The 22,377-nt window shown below is 36.2% G+C and overlaps 1 protein-coding gene and 1 long non-coding RNA gene across 6 annotated transcripts in view; one reads left to right on the forward strand and one right to left on the reverse strand.

Moving 5' to 3' along the window:
- Positions 1-22,377, forward strand: part of LOC147479408 (protein DETOXIFICATION 16-like) — an 89,468-nt gene that overhangs the window by 31,688 nt on the left and 35,403 nt on the right. The gene's annotated exons all lie outside the window — the stretch shown is intronic.
- Positions 18,619-19,752, reverse strand: LOC147479412 (uncharacterized). The gene is made up of 4 exons (XR_015207014.1): positions 19,604-19,752; positions 19,163-19,226; positions 18,993-19,053; positions 18,619-18,756 (listed from the first exon to the last, which is right to left on the reverse strand). It is a non-coding gene; the product is annotated as an uncharacterized LOC147479412 (long non-coding RNA).

Consider the following 22,377-nt stretch of genomic DNA (forward strand, 5'->3'; position numbering starts at 1 on the left):
AAACCATTACTGAACACAAGAAGGATATCTAAACATTTGCATACCCTGCCTAGTCTAAATAAATTAAAATGAAGCAGAGCATTTGATGGAAAAGAAATGTTATCTATGAGTGTTTGGCCTAAGGGTAAAATAATACGCGTAAAAGACAAACTTGAACTAAATAAACATTATTATATCAATTCAACAACTTATATTAAACTTGATAAACAAAAGAACTTACCAGGGCATCTCTTTGCAACAATGCATCTCTCTTATTATTCTCTCACTTCTTCTTATGCTAATGTCTAAGCACTCACACACACATATATATATAGCTTCTCCAACTACTAATCTATACTAACCTGCTAATAATTAAAAACTTCAAATACCAACCCAATTCTAATCATGCTTGTATTGCCAATGTCAACTTGGTTTCCTAATATCAACTCATACTTGCTAATGACACATCTTTCTAATTAATTAACCTCAAATTGCAGGTGCCAACTAGCAAAGTCGGTAAAACCTTTGGGTGATGAAACCAGAGGTTTGGGGTTCGAACCCCACAAGCATTAAAGAGTTACTGATCTCATTTAAAACTGGCTTGCCAAAAAAAAAAAAACTCAAATTCTAATTTAACTAATTTAGCTAGATCTAAAATTACTAATTCCAACATGGATAAAAGAAATACCATTCTTTACCCTTTGAATTAACTCAACTAATATATGCTTCATCTCAACCTTAACTTCCTCCTCCTCTTCATACTTAAGCTTGCCAGGATCTTCATCAGACTCATCTTTAGATAGAGACACTTCTTCTTCTTGTTCAAGGTGCTGGCCTTGAAGTATATTATCCCTTAGTTTCCATCTCCTCTCCTCCAAAGAAGCTTTGTCATTATCTTCCACCTTTTACTCCAAATTTTCCTTCTCTATTTGTCGTCGAATCAATGCATGTTCTGCTAATCTACGTAACCTATTATCCTTGACATGTTCTGCTAATCTTCGTAGTTTGTTATCCTTGACATCATCCTTCCTAGTAAGAGGACAAACAATTTCCCTTTTAACAATCCTCGCTATATCTCCTTCCTCTTCTTCTTCTTCTTCTTTTTCTTTTTTGAAGTCGTCCCATGTGACGAGCACATATATAGCGTCAGTTTAACAGAGTGTTAGTACCCTCCATTCTCAAACCTGTCACTACAACACACGTGTCCAATCTGCAAGGTCGTACCTTCACAGCTCCTATATTATAAGGTCGTAGTTACGACCCAGAACTAGGACATCCAAATATCAGATACATGCACATATGGAAACAAAGGATCTGCAATGGTCCCGAGGATCAATCAAAGCACCATATAAAGAGACATTTACTTTGTAATGTTGGAAGTAAATATGAATCATCAAGAGAGCGCACAATATGGATCTACACTTCACAACGGTTTGGAGCAAATAAGGAAAGTTAGCTCAACACCTATAAATAAGGAAGGATAAACTACGTAAGGCTTGATTCAGGTTGACCTAAGAAATCCTAATACATAGGCAACTCTTCTCGAAAGGAAGAGCATAGCCATTTCCACCTAAATCTCAATCTCAGTTCGTAGGTAAAACAAGTCATAGACCTAAACATTGGCGCCGTCTGCCAGTTCGTTTCCTTGAGAAACACACCCATACCATTTTCTCAAGCCCACGAAACTTGGTAAAACCACCATGGAAGAACAACTCAAAGCTCTCGTCGATCAAGTGAAGAACCTCCAAGACTCATTTACCACGCTCCAGCAAGAGAACCAAACTCTGTGCCAACAAACCACTTCCAACACCAATAACATGGCTCCAGACACCATTGAAAACAACCCAGTCACAGCCCTCACTACAACCACCAATCAACATCTAAAAGACTTCGCCCAATGGTTAAAGAAATCAAGCAAAAAAGCTATCGAGCCCAAATCATCCAGAAGAAGCTCCAGTTATACAAAGCGTCACCATTCACCACTGAAATCAGGGACAAACATCCTCCCACTGATTTTATCCAGCCAAAGTTCCCAATGTACGATGGCAGCTCATGCCCAGACCAACACGCGAGTAGCTCGCTTCAGCCAAATCTTGGCGCTCTATAACGCTCCAGACTTTGACTACCTGAAATGCAAACTCTTTCCAGCCAGCTTGAAGGACGGAGCATTAGACTGGTTCTATATGCTAGCACCTGATTCAATCCACAACTTCGACAAGCTGGTTGAGACATTCACAGTAGAGTTTGTCCACAACAGGAAGAAGTAAGCCGACCTAGACTCATTGTTCTAGCTGAAGCAAGCACACGACAAGACTATTCGCACTTTCTTAGGTCATTTCAAAAAGGAATTACTATCAAAGGAGCTAGGCCTCAAGGATAGCTTTGCAACCTCGGCATTCACCAACGCCCTCCTAGACGATTCTGAACTAGTAAGGTCTCTCATGCGCAATAAGCCAGAACGCCTAGATGACCTGTACCACATAGTAGACAAGTACATGAATTATGAAGAATGGATGGCCTAGTGCAAGGGTAAGGAAGTCCTTGCAGTAAGCGACAAAAGGGAACCCAAAGAGAGCAAGCAGTACTCAGGCAATAACAAGGTCACCAACTCCCAAAAGACATCTTACACCAAGAGAGAATTCTCCAACTTCTCAAGGACACCAAGTCATATCCTGAAGAAAATAAAAGTAGCACCTTACTTCAATCCCAACATCAACAAGGTCATAGAAGTCCCAGGACGCCCATACTGCCATTTTCACAAACTGCATCACCATGAGACAAACGAGTGCAGGAGTCTCAAACACTACCTCCAAGATCTGGTTGAAGAGGGCAAGCTGAAGGATGTTTTATTAGACAACGATCTAAGGCACAAATTGGATGCCTAGCGAACTCTCAACAGAAGTCGCAGTAGGGAGCAACCTACCCGAAGAAGAAGCAGAAGCAGAACAACAAGACGGTCTAGGTCTGCAAAGCGTTCAAGGCACCACAGACACCAGCATTCCTCAGACCGTGAAGAGGAAAAAGTGATCCACATGATCACCGATAGCTCCAATAATGACACTACCAGTCGTGAAAAGCGGAGACGCGTAAGAGCATTGCAAGAAATCTATCACCTTTCCCATAATGCTGAGATGATAGCTCCCACAAACTCTCATTTTGACACAATAATATCATTCACTAAGGACGACCTCAAGAAAGTATGCCTCCCTCACAACGATGCACTAGTGGTCCATGTGAAAATCAATGGCTAGACAGTCAAGCGTGTTTTAATCGACCCAGGCAGTTTGTGCGACGTCCTCTTCTACCAGATGATAAGAGACCAAAACTGTAGTTTAAACCCTTTAATAGTATTTCTATTTAGCCAATTCAATTATGTTATTAATAATATATGTTTATCACTAATTACATGCTTTTGAGTATTTCAGGCTTCGGAGTTAAATAAATGTTAATTCGTTACTAATTAGGTCCTAATAGGAGCTAAAGTGATTGCTAGGAAAGTTACATGAAGAAAGCCCAAGTTTCATGGAGAAAAGGCCCTTAAAAAGTCCTTAAAAAGCCCAAGTCAAAACTGTTAAGTGAAGTCAAACCGGATTAGAGAGCTGAAGAAAAGTCAACAAAACTTTAAAATGCCATATCTTTGGACTCAGGCCTCGGATTTGGGCCTATTTTATATCAAAATAACCGGCTCAAAAATCCCTTTCCAATGGTCTAGGCCTTGACTCAATCAGAATAACATAAGTTGTTGAAAATATACACTATAGTAACATGACCAGAATTGGAAGTCTTGGATTCAACCAATTGGATTATGAACTTGATTTATGGGTCCATAACCTAGCCTAAAACCCATTTTGTAAACCTAACCCTCTCCTATATAAAGAGAATGAAGGTAAAACTCTAATATCTCCCTCCCATTTGTTAGAATAATTTAGATCTCTCTCCCTCCCATTAGTTAGAATAATTTAGATCCATCTTTCTCCCATTAGCTAGAATAATTTATCTGCTTCCTTCCCCAATTAGTTTTAAGTAATTAGGGTTTAATGTTCTTGCCTCCAACTCCATTACAACATTAGTTTTATTAATATAAGTTTAGTTTAATTAATTATGTCTTCTTATTATTGTTTATTGTTAATGAACCCAATGAAACTAGGCTAAAAGCTTTATTAAAGGAGTTTTATGAAGTCTATGCAAGGGTTATGATTGTTCTTCATTAGTTTTCTTATTGTCTTATGTGCTTCAAGTTCAAGTTATATAGTTGTCTAGAGATAGAGATTATAGAAGTTAAACTAGAGAAAAGAAACTCCACAAAGAGATTTGTAGAGGAGAATTTCTCTTATGCTAATCATATCTTAGTACAGAGATTGCTAGGATTGGCTAGGGATCAATAAAAATTGTGATTTTTGTTATTTTACCTTGTGTAGATTAATAAATGTTAAAATTAAAATATGAGAAACTAATAAGAATAATTATAGCTTCACATAGATGGATTAATCCTTCCTCTATGTTCTTCCTATTTATTAAATTCACATTTTAATTGCTTAGTTTAAATTAGTTTAATTTATAATTAGTTTATTGAATTGTTAGTTTAATTAATTTATAATTAGTTTTAGTTTAAATAAATCACAACACTACTCTCATTGTTCTCACCATTGTTTCACCTTGATTTCTAATATAATTCTAAGCTCTTAACGATTAAGAATGGAATGAATCCTGACTATCTATATTGCATAATAAATTGAGAGTAGGAATAATATTGATAAGGTAGTTGATCATTAGTTGTTTATGTTCTTCTATAGATAATTAAGTATCAATTGTAATTATTATCAAATGGTGCCGCTGCCATCTTAAACTCGTTCAAGACAAGAATTCAATTGCTTGAATCCAAGGGGATTCTCTACCCGTCCACTGATAAAATGTAAAACAATAGTTTTACATTCTCTTAACTAATTAAGCTATGAATAAGTAAAACTAAAGCTATAAAGGATTCTATATTATCAAAGTTATCTACTCTCATCTACCATATAATATGTGGAGTAGAGAATTAGTTCCACTCTTAATTTCTTAAACGTAAATTTTCCTAAGTTTAATCGTAACTAACAAAACAAGTGAGAGTAATGGATTTAATTATACTAATACGGGGATTGTAATTATGATAAATAGATTATACTATAACAATTAAATACTAAGGTGTGAATATGGAGAAGAGATTAGGGGGATTCAATTCCATTTGATGTGTTCCTAATATGCTAGTGTAGATTATTGCAATCTTAACCAATTAAGATTAAGTGTTTGATCCCTAATTATTTATGGCAATCTCTGCCAACTAATAATTAACATGTGAGGAAGTTCTACCCATTCTCATGGCGAATCAACTAACCTACTAGAGTGAAACTCTTAAATGCAATAAATCTAACTAACACATCAAGTCTTCATCAAGCTTCATCAAATCCCTCTAATGGAGGTTTAGCTAGAAATCATTAGACTATCATTAAATAAGAGATAAGAAGAAGACATAATGAAGAACAAATACTTTCTTTTATTTATCTAATTGAAGAATGAAGAACAAACAACTAACTTAAAACTAATGAAGAGCTATATGAATTAAAGTCTAATTTATTCTAAGATAAACTAAATAATAACTAAGTATTCTAGGGTCTAAGTCTAAATCTAAGTATCTAAATCTGGATTATTGCAATCTTAACCAATTAAGATTAAGTGTTTGATTCCTAATTATTCATGACAATCTCTACTAACTAATAATTAGTATGTGAGGAAGTTCTACCCATTCTCATGGCGAATCAACTAACCTACTAGAGTGAAACTCTTAAATGCAATATATCTAATTAGTACATCAAGTCTTCATCAAGCTTCATCAAACCCCTCTAATGAAGGTTTAGCTAGAAGTCATTAGACTATCATGAATATAGAGATAAGAAGAAGACATAATGAAGAACAATAACTTTCTTTTATTAATCTAATTGAAGAATGAAGAACAAACAACTAACTTAAAACTAATGAAAGAGCTATATGAATTAAAACTATATTATTCTAAGATTTAAAACGAAGTATAATAATTAACTAAGTCTATGTCTAAGTATATCTAAATCTAAAACTAGGGTTCTAACTAAGTATATAACTAAGTAAGTGAGAGTTATGCCTTTTTTTTCTCTTTATATAAGAGAGAGCTAGGTTTACAATTTCATGCATGGGCTTTGGAACAATGTTTTGGGCCATGAAATCAAGCCCAATACCTAATTACTTGAGTCCAAAAAGGGTTTCTCTGTTGGAAATTACTTTCGTCTACTTCTGCTCCTCTGATTGAGTCAAGGCCTAGAAATTTAGAAAGCTCTTTCTGAGTTGGTCGTTTTTACATATAATAGGCCCAATTTCGAGGTCTGAGTCCAAAGATACGGCATGTAGAAGTTCTGTTAACTTTTCTGCTATATTTCTGCTCACGTTAACTTTGACTTTTCAGCTTTGACCGGGCTTTAAAAATGTTTTTTTCTCTTTGAATCTTGGCCTTTAGTCATAGAGCTTCTTAGCAACCAACCTTTGCTCCTTTATAGTACAAAAGTGACATGTTTCTTCACATATTTGACTCTAAGACCTGAAATATACAAAAACACGTAAACAATACTAACTCTTATTTATTATACACATAATTGGTCTAAATGTAATATTATTAAGGGGGTTAAAACTACAGTTTTGGGCTCTTATCACCCACCTTTTTAATTTTTCATTCTTGTTTCTCATATTTTTGTTACTGTTCAATCTTGATATTCTCTATTTTAAACTAAGAGCGCACCCGCTCTCCCTTTTACCTTGCATAGAGCACGCCCGCGCTCCCTTAAGATTGCGGATTCACAGTGAAGAATACTGCGGTAAAGGTATTTCTAAATTTCCAAAAATTCTGAAAATTTTAGGCATAATATTTAAGGTGCTGTTGATTTATTGGAATTATTTCAGATTTTTCCTAGTTATTTTACCTTGTGAACTATTACCATCTTTACACTGCTATATTTCAGCTTTCACACTGTAAGTTTCTGGAAAAACAAACGAGTAGGGTTACGTAGGCAGTTCCAAAAATTCTAAATTTTTTACAGGAGTATCTATCATAATTCAGGAGTTTCTAGTACAATTTGAAGAGTTTTTGATTTGTTTTGACCACCTAACTAGTGGATTGTTTCCAGTGTGTTTTTGCAGTTTTGCAACATTTAATTTATGGAACAATAGTTGATAAAGAGGGTTTGTAGAACTCCAATTGCTATAAAATTTTTACAGGAACATGCATGATCTGTCAGGAGTCTCCAGTAAAATTTTAGTGATTTTTGGCTCTGTTTTGATTGGTTAACCATTCGGTTGTTTGTATTGTATCCGAAAACTATTTCACAAACTTTGCAGGGTAGTAGAAGGACTTTCATAACTCCGATTGTTCTAAAATTTTATAGGCTAATTACTGGACGTCTTAGAAAACTACTATTAAAATTTCAAAGTTTTTGGATCACGCCTGCGCCCATTTTAACTCTATTTTTTAGCGCGCTTGCCCTCTTGTTACTGTAGCAAAAAAAAAAAAAAAAAAAAAAAAAAAAAAAAAAATCCAAGAGCAATCCCGCCTCCCCCCCCCACTGAAATAAGCCCAATTTTCAGGTTAGTTAATGGTCATATTTTACTTCGAAATATTTGTTGGTTCGGTGTTCCAAGCTTCTACAGGATACTAGGTTCGGATTAAAGACGTTATTCATAAGCGTAGCAAGGAGGCATTCAGGTTCTCCTTCTTCCACTCTTCGTTTCTTCTGTCTGAGGAGTTTAATTCTAGTATAATCAGGCTTGTTTTTCGTAGATGCAATACTACACGCCTATCTAGAATTTTATAAACTACACCTGCATCAATGGCTAAAAACTAGAGACTCCTTTTTCTGATTTTTATAAAGCACTAAACGATGACCCTAAGTCATGCATCGTTCTTGCAGAACTAGTGGGGGATTTTCGAATTCCCGAATATATTTAACTTGTTACCGATTTTCCATAGTTTAGACCATGAGAAGCCTTATCAACACATGCGTAGGATAGAACAAGTTCTTACTACATTCCATCATCCTAGCGTAAGTTCGGATCAAGTTAAACTTAGGGTGTTTCCATTCACCCTAGCCGACAAGGCGGCGTCTTGGTTAACTGTCCAAACGCCAAACTCTGTGGACTCATGGGCTAATCTTGTACAATTGTTCATGGAACAGTTTTACCCACCACTGAAGACAGATGAAATGCTTCGAAAGATTCATTTCTTCCGCCAGAATGCTCATGAATCCTTTTCAAAGGCCTGGAATTGTTTCACTGATCTTCTTATTGAATGCCTGCATCATAATCTTGCAAAAGACACGCTTGTTCGTGCCTTCTTCAAGGGGCTTTTATATCATCATAAGGAGGTTCTAGATATCATGACTAGGGGTAGTTTTCTTAGTAAAGGAGCCTTGGAGGCTTATAAATTCTTAGAAGATCAATCTAAGAGGAACAACAATTGGGGAGGTAACGACTCTTCCCGTTCTATTCCTTCTTCTTTTGAGGTTAAACCTGATCTCAAGCTTGAAACTTTTATCGATGCCCTCACTAAAAAGGTAGATGTCTTCTCTGTTCAACAACAACCCACTCCAGTCATGAACATTAACTCTACTCGTTGTAATGTCTGTTTTAGTCTTGAGCATTCCGACTTCTATATATTGTCCTCTTGTCTATGCACAACCACCACCACAACCATCAAACTTCAACCAGTTAACTCAACCTCAAGGACAAGGAAACTTAGGTGAACAAAATCGAGGTTTAGTGCCCATGACCCAGAACTATCAACATGAAGACATGAACGCTTAACAAGCCTTAATTCCAGTTCAACCATCTACAAACGAAGTAATAGTGACCTTGTTGGAAAAACAAAATCAAATTATGCAACAAAACTCCAACTTGATGAAAGATTAGCATTCTAAAATGATGCAACAAATGATGCAAATGATGTAGTCTTTGTGCCAAAAGGTTATTGACATGTCTCCTAACCAAAATAATAACCAAACAGGCGTGTTTTCAGGTCAAGCAGTGCCTAATCCTAAGTCAACAAACACCGCCTTTGAAATAAATAGTATTCAATATAATAGTAATATAACCCCAAGGGACCTACAAGCAGTCACTACCTTTCGTTTAGGAAGAGTAGTTGATAACAAAGTAACTATGCCTGAAGATCGCCGCAAATAGAAGCTAAAAATGAAACCATACCAAATATTGCCATAGAAACTGAACACCCTATAACTGTAGAAGTTCTAGTCCCATCACAACCACAAAGGAAACCCTTACAAAACCCCATAATAGAAACTGATGATCCTACACCTGTAGAGGTTCCAACTTGGACACCTAGATGGAAAACGGCTAAAGATAAAAGCAAAGACTAATAATACTTTTGACCATTATGCTAAATATAGAGATAAACCACCGTATCCCCAGAGACTAATTATGTCTAAAAAGAACGAGAATTTTGATGATATTAGGGAAGTGTTTAAAAATCTGACTATAAACCTACCTTTTCTAGATGCTATAAAAAGTCTACCTGAACACACTAAGTTTCTAAAAGAGTTGTGCACCAAGAAGAGGAAAACCAACATACCCAATGAAGCCTTCTTAACTGAACAATATCCCTCTTTATCTGAACATAATGGAATTATTAAGTACAAGGACCCTTGTCGTCCTACTGTACAATGCACCTTGGGAGATTACATCATAACAACTGCTCTATTAGACCTGGGGGCGAGTGTTAACTTACTCCCTTTTTATTTATATAAACAACTAGGTCTAACAAAACTTCAACTAACCAAAATGACTTTGTAGTTAGCCGATCATTCTATTAAGTACCCCAAGGGTGTAGTTGAAAATATTCTTGTTAAAGTTCAAGATTTTTACTACCAAGCCAACTTCGTTATTCTTGACACAGAAGCTGTTCATGATTTTATTCCCATCATCTTAGAGCGTCCTTTCTTGGCAACCGCAAATGCCCAAATAAATTGTCGGGATGGCTCAATGACTTTTTCTTTTAGAAATATTTCTATGGAAGTTAACATATTTAGACAAAAGCAGGGACAACTAGGTTTGCCTGTAGAAAGAGAAATGAAGTCCATTAAGAGTTTTGTATCTCACATTAGTGTGGCTGACACTTTTGTCTCCACACTAGTAGATACCCCTCTTATGGAAGAAGACAAAGATTACAATTTCTACTCCCTAGATGTAGATAACATCAAGGAAGATTTCCTTCAACTCTTTTGCAACCCTTCTTTGCCACCTATTGAGGAATATCTTGCATATCTCAAGGCCTTTGATGATATAGAACTAAGAACTCTAGTTGAGCACCATTCACCCATCTCACATTCTCATGTCACTCATTCACCTTCCATCACGAATGTTCCTCGCCCTCCACCTTTTCAAAGAACCATTGAGTTTGTACTTAACTTTCTTGTTTCTCCTATACTTCATGATTTTTTAAACCCTCCTGATACGAAAATAATCCCCAAGGACAAGCCACCTGACACCTTCATTTTCAGATTTGAGACAATTCATACCTACACCATGAATGAGTTTTGTGCTAAACCCACATTCTCAGTTTTTCCATTCCTTCCTTCTAAAACTTATCCATTTCCCACATATATTCCACAACCATCCATTTTCTCACGATCATTCACTTGGACACCTTTTCGTTCAAAGAAAAAGAAAAAGGTGCATGCTCGGTTACGTTTTAGGTCTATCAGGCTTCGCTTTCATTTCACTAAGTTGTGTCGTAGAAAGTCTTGCTGCTTGATTCTGTTTGGGGGTGCATTCCATGTTAATTATTTATGGAAATACCCACAACTCTTTAGGTTGTTAATATATGGTAAACTGCACGTATATATATTTTAGATAAAGTCTCGACTCATTTTATTCTTCGGTGTACTCCATTCCAATCTTATGTTATGGGAGTGTACCATTAAGGTAACTGGACCCTCTTTTTTGGAGTGAGTGGTTGTAAGTGTCAGATCCTTAGTCCACGTTTCATGTGACTCACACATTCATCTCTTGCACTTTTTTTTGTTGTTTGAGTAATGTTTCCCTATGGAGTGAGTTCCATTTTTATTTCTTGTTCGTAATTTTGTTTTTCTAAAAATCAAACATATAAAAACTAAATAAAATAAAAATGTAAACATATATTAGTAAGTCTAGGGAATCTGACTTCAAAAGATATAAGTTTTTGTACAATACCACCTTTCTTGAGTATATGCCAAACAAAAAATTTCAAACTTAAAAAAAGTTTTCTAATTTTGTTTGGGGGTGACATATTTTGGTCTTTCATTTCAAAATGTTTTGCCACCCTTTGTCTGTCATGTTTACTCCAGTAGAGTTGATGTTAGTTAGTACGTAACAGTTTAATTGTGCTTCATGTTATCATATCATCTTTACAATATTTTTATTTACAGTGCGCCAATTTTGCCACGTTTCTATGGTAAATTCTTTCCTTATCTCTTTACACTTTGAGGACAAAGCGTTCGATTGTTTGGGGGTGGGCTAGAAACATTTGCAAAAATTAGGTACTTTTAGGATGTAAATTAAGCACTTTTCTTTATAAAATATTAAAAATCATAAATATTGTTTATATTAGGCACTTAATGATAATAGTATTGTTCCCTTTTCTATGATGATATTAGTTTAGAAATCTCACATAGTACTTGAATTAGGATTTAATTTTTGAAACTTAGATTAATATATAGGTAATAGTCATTGCATCTTTTTATAAACATCATGCATGAGCATCTATGATTGTACTTGGTAGTATTTTTCTGAGACCTAGGTTAGAGTACTTAATACATATCCTGTGAGCATCTAGCAAAAAAAAGCCCATATGAATTAATATCTAAGTGATGACACAAGGGAGAAGTCAAATCCGAGTAGAGAAATCACACATCCACTTGCTTGATCACCACACCATATCCTAAGCGAGAATTTAGGCCCTCTTTGGATTGATATAGCCATAAATTCACACCTATATGAAATTTATTATCCGCTAGTCGCCCCACTGAGCCTTTCATTAGCCTTTTCACAAATCACAAATCCTTTACCCAATAAAACAAAATAATTTTTTTTTTAAAAAAAAAAATTAGCCTTCCTATCTGGATAAGTCTAAGAAATAGGATGAGTGAAGAAAAGAGAAGAGAAAAACCTGTGTAAAAAAAAAAAAATTAGTTAGTTGCTTCTAAAGAAAAAGAAAAGAAAAGAAAGCTTTCAAAAGAAAAGAAAAAATAAAAGTTAGAACTCCAAAAATAGAATCAAAATGAGTCAAAAGCCAAAATAAGGGATAAGTATGGAGCAAAAAGTGTAGAAGCAAAAGAACAAGGTTTCTCTAGTTACCTAATATGAAGACCCTATTTTCTCAGACTTGTCTTTTTGAATATCCATTTCCTTCCTTCTTTAACCAACACCTATGCCCCGTATCACCTAATAAAGACCTCTAGCTCAATTAGGAATAGGTTAGTGTAATAGTAAGTGGTAGATGTGTTTGATCGACCTCGACTTCCTTGGATTATCATTGAGATTGTGAGGAAACGTGTGCCCACTACACACTGGAGTTAGCAAACTTGAGTGGAAAAATCAGAGTGTTATGTGTTTTGACACATTCCTTGTGAGAACCTACTTAGGCACGCTACCCAAAAGTTTTAGAAATGGACTTGCCATTGCATTTCATATCATAGTTCATTGTATAGTTGTTTATCTTAAGATGATTTGATTATTATGTATGTATTAGCTTAAGTTTTAGAATGATCATCCTTGTTTAAATACTAGTGAGATGTATAGATTTTGAGATAAAATTAGGGAACAGTTACTTTAATTTCTTAGTCGTTGTAGTATAAATGAAGTTTGTGAGTACCTTCTCTATAAAATTCTCACAAGGCTATAACTCGTCCATTCGGGAATTCCTAGTGGTTTAAGACCTTATTGCATATAGTCAATGCAATCGCACTCAGCGAAACGAGACTAGTTAAAAATACATTTTTGGCCACTTATTTTAATTTCACATATTTGCTTGAGGACAAGCAAAATGCTGTTTGGGGATGGTTTGATAAGAGCCCAAAACTGTAGTTTAAACCCTTTAATAATATTTCTATTTAGCCAATTATGTTATTAATAATATAGGTTTATCACTAATTACGTGCTTTTGAGTATTTCAGGCTTTGAAGTTGAATAAATGTCAATTCATTACTAATTAGGCGCGTTAAAAGGAGCTAAAGTGATTGCTAGGGAAGTTCCAGGAAGAAAGCCCAAGTTTCATGGAGAAAAAACCCTTAAAAAGCCCAAGTCAAAACTGTTAAGTGAAAGTCAAACCGGATTAGAGAGTTGGAAAAAGTCAACAGAACTTCAAAAGGCCATATCTTTGGACTTAGGCCTCGGATTTGGGCCCATTTTATATCAAAATGACCGGCTGAGAAATCCCTTTCTAATGGTCTAGCCTTGACTCAATCAGAGTAGTATAATTTGGTGAAAACGTGTGCTACAATAACACGACCATAATTGGAAGTCTTTGATTCAACCAATTGGGTTATGGACTTGATTTATGGGTCCATAACCTAGCCTAAAAACCCATGCATGATTTGTAAACCTAACCCTCTCCTATATAAAGAGTACAAAGGCAAAGCTCTAATCTCTCCCTCCTATTAGTTAGAATAATTTAGATCTATCTCTCTCCCATTAGCTAGAATAATTTATCTGTTTCCTTCCCCAATTAGTTTAGAATAATTAGGGTTTAATGTTCTTGCCTCCAACTCTATTACACCATTAGTTTTATTAATATAAGTTTAGTTTAATTTAATTATGTCTTCATATTATTGTTTATTGTTAATGAACCTAATGAAACTAGGCTAAAAACTACATTAGAGGAGTTTTATGAAGTCTATGTGAGGGTTATGATTGTTCTTCATTAGTTTTCTTATTATCTTATGTGCTTCAAGTTCAAGTTCTATAGTTGTCTAGAGATAGAGATTATAGAAGTTGAACTAGAGAAAGGAAACTCCACAAAGAGATTTGTGGAGGAGAATTTTCTTATGTTAATCATATCTTAGTACAGAGATTGCTAGGATTGGTTAGAGATCAATAAAAATTGTGACTTTTGTTGTTTTACCTTGTGTAGATTAATAAAGGTTAAGATTAAAACATGAAAAACTAGTAAGAATAATCATAGCTTCACATAGATGGATTAATCCTTCCTCTATGTTCTTCCCATTCATTAAATTCACCTTTTAATTACTTAGTTTAAATTAGTTTAATTTATAATTAGTTTATTGCATTGTTAGTTTAATTAATTTATAATTAGTTTTAGTTTAAATAAATCACAACACTACTCTCATTGTTCTCACCATTGTTCCACCTTAATTTCTAATAGAATTCTAAGCTATTAACGATTAAGAGTGGAACGAATCCTGACTCTCTATATTGCATAATGAATTGAGAGTATGAATAATTTTGAGAAGGTAGTTGATCATTAGTTGTTTATGTTCTTCTATAGATAATTAAGTATCAATTTTAACTATTATCACCCGACATACAAGGACATGCACCTGCCAGACTCAGTAATAATAGATTCAAACACACCACTCTATGGATTTAGTGGAGAATGAACAGACACACTTGGGGATGTCATTTTCCCAGTCTCCATCGGCAAAAAAGAAGATATGGTCAAGTCATCCACTCACTTCAGTGTAATTGATGTCAAGTCGTCTTACACGGCCATCTTGGGGCTTAGATGGATTCACAAGATCCAAGCGGTCCCATTAACCCTGCACCAAATCCTTCGGTTTCCCAGACCTCGAGGAATCATGGAACTCATAAGCAACCAACTAGAAGCTCACCTATGCAATCAAGTTAGCACAATAACCAAAGTCAAGTCTCAGGTCGCCAATCTAAAGGACGTCCTAAAGCCAGAAGATCCTCAAGCCTCTAGCCCTCCAGCATCAGATGCAGAAAAGCCTAAGATCGAACCAGCAAAGGTCAAACCAGGCGAAAAAGTCAATTTGGGCACAGCTGATGACCCAAAATTTATATATGTAAGGCTGATTTAGACCCTAAGCTCAAGGAGCAACATGTCAAATTTTTATCTCTCAATAAAAATGTCTTTGCTTGGTCGTACATCGATATGCCAGGAATCAACCCTCAGGTCGCTTGTCATAAACTAAAACTAGATCCAACAGTCAAACCAATCAAACAATGACCTAGGAAGCTAGCACTCAAATTTCAAAAGGCAATTAATGAAGAGATTGAAAATCTTAAAAAGGTTGGCTTCATCAGAGAAGTCAAATACCTGACCTGGTTGGCCAATGTTATGGCTGTCCCCAAGAAAAATGGGTAGGTACGACTGTCAACAAGCACTATCCAAAGGATAGTTTCCTACTACCACGAATTGATCGATTTGTAGACCAAACATGCGGTCACGAGCTGCTATCCTTCATGGATGCATATAGTGGATACAACCAGATACCCCTAGCAGAAGAGGACCAAGAAAAGACAGCTTTCATCACCGAGCAAGGAACGTACTGCTATAATGTCTTACCATTCGGACTAAAGAACGTAGGCGCGACCTATCAAAGACTTGTCACAAAAATGTTCAAAGACATGCTAGGAGACACTATGGAAATCTACATAGACGACATGATAGTCAAAAGCGCCAAGGCTAGCGACCACATTTCTTACCTGCAGGACGCCTTTGAAAGATTGCGCCAAAACAAGATGAAGCTCAACCCAGCAAAGTGCGTATTTGGAGTAGCCTCAGGGAAATTCTTAGGCTACCTTGTCTTATAGCGATACACTAAAGCAAATCCAGAGCAAATACGAGCTCTCCTAGAAATGCCAGAACTAACCTCCATGCACCAAATATACAAGTTATCTGGCATGGTCTCCGCCCTCAACAGATTCATCTCATGAGCATCTGAAAAATGCAGACCATCCCTTCATATTTTGAAGAAGGGCGCAACATTCACATGGACAGAAGAATGTCACAAAGCTTTCAACGACCTAAAAACCTACCTATCAACTCCACCCGTTCTGTCTAAACCTAATAAAGGGGAAACACTTGGGCTTTACCTAGGAGCCTCCGACTTTGCCATAAGCTCAGTTCTTTTTTCATGAGAATGAAGGAGTCGAAAAGCCAATTTACTTCACAAGCAGAACGTTGTCTGAGTCAGAGAAGCAATACTCCCTAATCGAGAAAACGATGTTAGCCTTGTTGTACTCTGCCTGCAAATTTCGTCCATACTTTCAAGCTCACGTAATTAAAGTTTTCACTGATGTACCCATCAAGCAAGTGCTCAATTCCAGCAATAAAATAGTTCGCACAGCCAAATGGGCTGAGGAACTCGGTGAACATCATATCGAGTTTGTTTCCAGAACATTTAGGAAGGGCCAGGTCGTAACCGATTTTCTAGTCTATTTCCCTGCCGAAGATATCAACTGGGAACCTAAACAAGCTACCACACTCTATCAACTTAACTTACCACGTCAGACACTTGGAAATTATACATCGATGGGGATTGTAATAACAAGGGCATCGGACTGGGGGCTGTGTTAACCTCACTCGAAGGAGCCCAGCTACAAAAATTAATCAAAATTAACTTCACAACATCCAACAATGAAGCAGAATATGAAGCATTGATCACAGGGATATGTATGCCAAAATAGTTACAAATACGCAAGCTCAAAGCTCATAGCGACTCACAATTGATCGTCAAGCAAGTGGCCAAAGAGTATGTGACAAATGGTGCCAACCTATCCAAATACCTACATGTCGTAGACGATCTAGTTAGATCGTTCGACACATTCTTATTAGAACATATCCCAAGGGACGACAACAGACATGCGGGCAATTTAGCCTTCTTGGCCTCCAAAAATGTAATAGAGCAGCCCGCCTACCAACATGAGAGTATTAATAATCTCCCAGATCTCTAGCCAACCTCTGAAGAAGAGATCGCACAATCATGTGTAGGAACCATTATGGTTGCATGTCATCGACTACAAACCGTGAAAACCCATGCGCAGTGGAATAAGGGTGTTCACGATTTTGGTTAGGAATCATACCTTTGATCAGCTGTGATATCTCTGAGAATCCAAGCTCTACGAATCAGCAACCTTTTGATCTTTTGTTGTATTCCTATCCTTAGAATGGACGTTGTGTGGGCAACGATCTACCAACCCTTTCTCTCTCTTTTTGCCTCTCTTTTTCAATCACTTAATCTTTTAATCGGCCAGGAGAAAAAGGTTTCTTTATATAGGCTACAACAGGAACCATGAGGAGAAATTAGGGTTAGGTCTCCTGACGGGCTTGGGCTTCCCATGTTCGCCCAGAACACACGGCCCAAGTCCGTCAACAAATGGCTTATTCCACTAAAGGTCATTGTTGCACTACTGCCCTAATCCCAAATTATGTGTATTACGGTTATGGGCTCCATATTATATGCTCGTTGATCTCCCCGTGTTAAGATATCGAATGCCCCGTTGATTAAGTCAAGTTACTGACAACTACATTAATCAACTTCTTATGTTCTTGAGTAGTACTACTCAACCTCATTGTCATGTCGGATTAAATCCACCTGCAGGGTTTACATGACAATCCTTATGAACTCCTCAAGGGGACATCATCAACCCGACTTCTTGCGGGTCACAAATTCCTTCTATAATCAATAACACACCTTACATACAATGTCATTGCCCAATCCATTGAGTTTGCTGATTCACAAATGAATCTCACTCATTGATGATTTAAAGCAATGTACAATGCACGTAAGTGCCCATTATTATAACCGGATTAAGAGGACAAACATCCATAATAACAGAGGTGTTTGTTCTCTTATATAGTCAGTATAAAGAGAAACAACCTCACTTGGTCTTGTTCAATACACACAAAGTGTACTAGTATAATCTTGTAGACTAATACCAGATTATACTACAACCTTACCAATAGTTTGTCCAAATCCATCTAGGCTATGAACGTTTACTTATACTTTATAAGGTACTGATGATATGATCTTCTGTGTGTCACCACATACCATCACTACACCAGAAAAGGCAAAAAACGACGGTAATTGCCGTCCTAAATCGAGATTTACGACGGAAAATGGTGTCCCAGAATTCATCGCGAATAGCCCTGTCGTTAATATTAACGACGGGAAAACATGTGGTAACTTGAATTAGAAATACGACGGGTGTGAGACATTTAATGCCGTCGTTAATTTTAGGACATTCAAACCGTCGCAAATCTCCTTTCTACGGGAACTATATATTTTCAAATCTAAAACGTACCCACCCGTCGTAAATTTGCGTCCTAAATTTAGGACACACATTTCCGTGATATATTGTTGTTGGAAAGTCATTTAACGACACTATGCTCCGTCGTGTTTGTTTAAATTAATGTTTTTTTAATAATTAATGTTTTTTTGGTAGAACCTATATTTCCTTGACATCGATACTAAATACTACCTAATTCTCATTCTCAGATCATAAAATCAATTACACAAACAACATACTAAAACAACACATTTCAAAAATTGATATATTATAAATTGGTTTTCCAAAATTTACAATGTTTTCGAGTAATAACTAGGCTTTTAAAGTACACAAGTCATAATAAGAACATAATGGAAAACCACCTCCACTATTAGATATGCTCATATCGTTGAAGCTATTCTACTTGAACCCAGACTGCATAGACGAAAATCCTCCCTTATCGCCTCTACTCTTATCAATCTGCAAACCATAGGAAATGTTTTTATTAGCCATATGCATAAGTTGGATATGGATTGTTCAGTTCTTAACTTCGTTGAAAGTGGTACATGAAAACTTCAGATCGTATCCTTGTTCAACAGGAAGGAATAAAGTAAAAGTAGCGTATGCATGAAAAGTCAAAACAAAGTCAAAACGGTATGGCATCTGAAGGGAAAAAAGAGAGCTAGCTAGAAATTGCCTTAAGATAATTAAAATACCTTATTATCTGATCCTATAGTCCAAAAGGATTGGTATACAAGACCTAGTAATACAGGGATCCTGTCGAAAGAGAAATCAAAGGCTTCATTATGTTAGAATATTCTTCCCAACTCAAACTTTTGGTGAAGATAATGCTATTTTATCATCGTCTACAATATGTATATAATACCTTGCCGCCAATTTCCTCTCGAGGCACTTCCATAAGGATCATCATTTTCACCATCTTTCTTGTACTGGTGAACCACAGAATAATGAATATTAGAATATACCTATTTAATGAAGAGTTATTCTCCGTGCAATTACAAAGAATGATCTATATGAAACTTCTCCTCTATGTCAGTCAGAATGAACCCAGAACACAAAAGCCAGTAGATTGTCTTTCATGCAGGGCTGGAATTAAAAGGAACCAGCTGCTTGAGCTCATTCATTATAGGGCTAAGCCCGGGGTCATTTTTAGGCTTGTTTTATCATCTTATCAATCAAGAACCCTTCACCGCTTGAGCCAATGCCTATGACCCGAGACGGTATGTGGCAACCCTCCCCCTCTCAGGTTAGTTAAATTACTTAGTGACGTTCTGCATAAACATATCAATGTTATATATATACTCACAGTTTGAGCTGGTACAGATGACCGAGCAGTTGATTGATTAGAATAGACATCTTGAGCTCCATAGAAAATAGACGAGCTAAGATAATGTGGTTCAACCCTCTCGTCTTGGAAAATGGAACTTCGGCCTCTGTTTGATGCATTTTGCCCTTGACCCCGGTGGTGCGTGAAGCATTTCCTGAACCGGACATACAACTTCGTATTTGGAGGATTTCTTGACTTGCATAAAACTTTACCGGACCATTACAAATATTTAAAACAAGTTATTCTGAAATAGGGTTGCTAAAATTGGAATTTTACTGCCTCTTTGTATAGCATACGAGGACAACTGAGTACTGAACAAAACATACTAAACCTATTTACGACAAGCTCATATTCGTCCATGCAAGTACAACATACGAATTGATAATATTTCTCTAAATGACTTAATTGGTAATTGATACATATCCACCACATGTGAATGAGTGTACATATAAATGACTATTTTCGTTTATTAGTACCAAAGATTGCGATTAGCGAGACCTGTCTTACAGGCTTCAGTTTTCATAGATTCTAGACATAGAAATTTGAAGAACGAGATTCCGACAATACATGCAGAAAATATTTTTTTCTTATATCTTCTATCGATTCCACGTAATAATACTTCTATTATGACATTTTATTATATAACATCAGATCTTTGTATTTCGGACACATGTGGGGCATTTTCCAATAGATGTAAGGACACGCTTTCAAGAATGGATCAACAATATAACATTATAATGTGATCAAGCACGGCATTGAGAGGTGAGGCAAGTGGAACAAGATATTATCTTGAATGTCTCAATATATATCAACAAGCTTGTAAGGACAACTTCATTTCCTTCTTTGTTGCTTGTCTTTTACGTTAATTGGTTTATTGTCGTCAAATTAATACTAGAGGAGGTCAAAAAAAATTACAATTTCTGGCATCTTTCACGCATAACCTTTAGCATAAAAACAGATCAAGCATTGGGGTAGTACTAAGTACAAAAGAGAGAAGATAAAATCAATCGAAGTTCACTAACTATAATGGATAGGAAGCTAACCTGATCCAGAACATTTCCATGTGTATCTTGGATAAGGGGACGGTAATCTCCAAGGAAAAACTGCCACAAAAGATGAAAAGGGATTATAGCATACGGTAATCTCAAAGTTAAAACGGATATATGCATACTACTCATGCGCCAACTAAACATAAAATTTAATTTTAAAAAGTGAAGTTAAGAAATATTTTATCAAGGTTCAAGAAGTGAACCTACTCAATCACTCGATCTGGTCATGTCAATCCTATTGTTAGTGGCAGTGAACATTAGCACGCCCCTTCTGGGGTTTTGCTCACCGACCATTGCATTAAATTGCTGGTGACGGAAAGCTATACATCACCACTTAAGCTTTGAACTTTATTGGCTCTCATCCTCTTTTATACTATAGATTCCTTTGTATTGGATAGGCAATTGCTTAGAAAAGTCAGCTGTCTTCTACCAGGAAAGTAGGCTTCTTACGCGTTCTTTCTGAAGTAAGCGAAACCTCATATAGTTGAGTTTCGAACTTAACTCTAGTTTGCCTTATTGAAAATAGGATGCGAACTAATTCTGATCTGAAAAGCCCGAGGAAACAAAGTAAGATTTTATATTCCGGGATCGACTTAGCTTTAGACCCGTCCGATTAGACCCTGGCTTAGCTGACTTACTACAAAGTAGTGCACTTCTGTTCTTATCTTAGCTGAAAAGCAGAGATTCACTTTATTCCTAAACCGTAAAAGATGAGTGATATATGTCTAACTAAACTACAAAGAGGAGTTATGAACCACACAACCAAATATTCAGCAGTCAGTGAGGTTGTGTTGAACACTATCCTAAAACCAATGGCTTTCCGAGATCAGCAGCCTAGCGACAAACTGCGTTGAACTAGGACCAACAAGTTGTCAATTATTATTGTATTGAACTAGTTTGTTAGGACCTAAACATTTAGATAACTTCACGAGTCCAAAAAATCAAATTACGAAAACATTTAGCTAGACTTTAGCCTTGTACAAACTCACTTGTTATGTACTGCCATTAATTTAAATTGGTAGGCAAGGAACCTAGAGAACAATGCACAACTAGACATGTTCTTGCATAGAATCAAACCACCAAAACATGCCAAATGGGCAACCTGAGAATGACACCAAAGAAAAATGACACAACAGTTGCATGATATTACCAATTCATGAGCAATTCTGGCTGAACCTTTTCTTCCAGATCTCTGTTGTGCTACCGCTGCCTCTCTAGAACGTTTTCCATTTACTCGTCGAGTTTTTGCTTCTTCAGTGGATTCATCATCTACAAACTTTTCAGTGGATTCATAGTGTGTACTGACACTACAAAGGTTAGAACAGATTTCACTTCTACTTCTCAATGGAAAGTTCCTCGAACCTCCAAAAAGTTGGTTAACTAGAAAACACTTTTAGACTCAAATGTTAATTATTAGAATTGAAGAATCATATTTCTTGGTGTCTATTAGAAAATCAACATCCCTTCAAAGGTTCAAAAAAACATTAAAATAACTTGAGACATAATTAAGAAAGAAGATCAGGAGGGAAAAAAAAGAGAGATTCTCTTACGGGTCTATTCGACATATTTCCTTGAAAGTTAGTGCAGCATGTGTTTCTCCAAAACCAGTTTCATTTAGACTGTCAAAAGTAGAGACCAAGTTTGTACTCAGCACACAAATCTTGGATTGATTTTGTTCAGACAATTGCAAAGGTAAATATTAAG

Source organism: Coptis chinensis, chromosome 8, assembly GCF_015680905.1.
Source record: "Coptis chinensis isolate HL-2020 chromosome 8, ASM1568090v1, whole genome shotgun sequence".
NCBI classification, from domain to species: Eukaryota; Viridiplantae; Streptophyta; class Magnoliopsida; order Ranunculales; family Ranunculaceae; genus Coptis; species Coptis chinensis.